This window comes from Pinus tabuliformis, chromosome 2_1, assembly GCF_031772625.1.
Source record: "Pinus tabuliformis cultivar Carrire ecotype Pingquan chromosome 2_1, CPIR1, whole genome shotgun sequence".
Taxonomy (NCBI): domain Eukaryota; kingdom Viridiplantae; phylum Streptophyta; class Pinopsida; order Pinales; family Pinaceae; genus Pinus; species Pinus tabuliformis.
Genome location: NC_142299.1, coordinates 606,113,979 through 606,115,439, shown reverse-complemented (window position 1 = coordinate 606,115,439; position 1,461 = coordinate 606,113,979). Strand labels below are relative to the sequence as shown.

The following is a 1,461-nucleotide window of genomic DNA, read 5'->3' as shown; positions in this document are numbered from 1 at the left end:
GCTACTATTTTACAGTGTTGTATTCTGACAGAGTGGTCAATGAATTTGGGCCCAAGAGCCCAAATACTGCTCAATGTATTCTTCACCTACCCTTCATCCATTTCACATCTCGGCGCCTAGTTTTAGCCTACGTAATCCTCAGCACTGTTGCAGCCCTCCGGATCTATGCTTTTGGGCTTCTCTACGGTTTGTGGGTGAGGAGGAGGAATCGTAAGACTTTGTACAAGGGATTCGTGATGCGGAATGAATTTTTTTTAAAGTGTGCCATCAACCCAACACCGAGGCAATGTGGTTTGGCATTCAGGAGTTCAAGATCGTCGCCGATAATTTCAGTGACGAAAATCTCATCGGACAAGGGGGCTTCAGTACAGTGTACAAAGGAACACTTGATGACGGTCGGCGGATCGCGATGAAGAGAACCAGAAACTGCACTCCTAAAGGGGATTTCGAATTCGTGAATGAGGTGGAGATCATCAACAACACGAGGCACATGAATCTGGTTGTTTTTAGAGGCTTTTGCGTAGCTATCGTTGAAAGGGAAGGGCATCGACAGTTTCTGATATACGATTACATGCCCAATGGTAGTCTGGGTGACCATCTCTTTGGACAAAAGTCCATGGTCTAACCTTTGACTTGCCGCAGCTCAGGAATATCGTGATGGGGACTGCCAAGGGGTTGGCGTATCTCCACGACAGAATTGAGCTTGCGAGTTATCACAGAGACATCAAGGCCACTAACATTCTATTACATGACGATATGAATGCTCGTGTTGCCAATTTTAGTTTGGCAAGGATCACGACTAAAGAAATATAGGAGAATCTCGTTTGATAATAGGGTAGTAGGTACGCATGACTACTTGGCCCTCGAATATGCTCTCTACAACCAACTCACAAATAAAAGTGATGTATATAGTTGTGGGGTTCTACTGTTGGAGATCATGAGCGACAGAAAATCTCTGGACACCACTGCAGAGTCGACCTCCCATTATCTCATCACGGATTGGGCATGGGCACTAGTGAAAGAAGGAAAGACAAATGAAATAATAGATGACAGAATTAGGCAGAACGAGGTGGAGAGATTGATGGAGAGATTTGTTTTGGTGGGTATTCTGTGTACCCACATTATGATAACATTCAGACTTGGAATGGTGGAGGTTGTGAAAATGTTGGAGGGAGAAGAGGAGATTCCTGAAATTCCTGACAGACCTTTTCCACTGATGCATCATGGACTATCTTTCCTTACAGACGAATGAAACGATTCCGTCGGGATTTCTGACAGCATTTTTCTACTTCCTTCAGAGGATCTAGATAAAAGATCTAGGGCCATGAAACCAGTGAAGACGAGTAGGATTTGTACAGATAATGGTAACTGTCTAGCGTAGCAGTCTGTAAATGAAATGAACTCATCATAAATTTGGGCTTTCGACATGTTTTTGACCTTTCTGTAAATGAAAGTAAATTA

At 43.6% G+C, this 1,461-nt stretch overlaps 1 pseudogene; it reads left to right on the top strand.

Moving 5' to 3' along the window:
- The first annotated feature begins 657 nt into the window (after positions 1 to 657).
- Positions 658 to 1,252, top strand: LOC149201947 (putative receptor-like protein kinase At1g11050 pseudogene; annotated as a pseudogene).
- Positions 1,253 to 1,461: the final 209 nt, after the last annotated feature.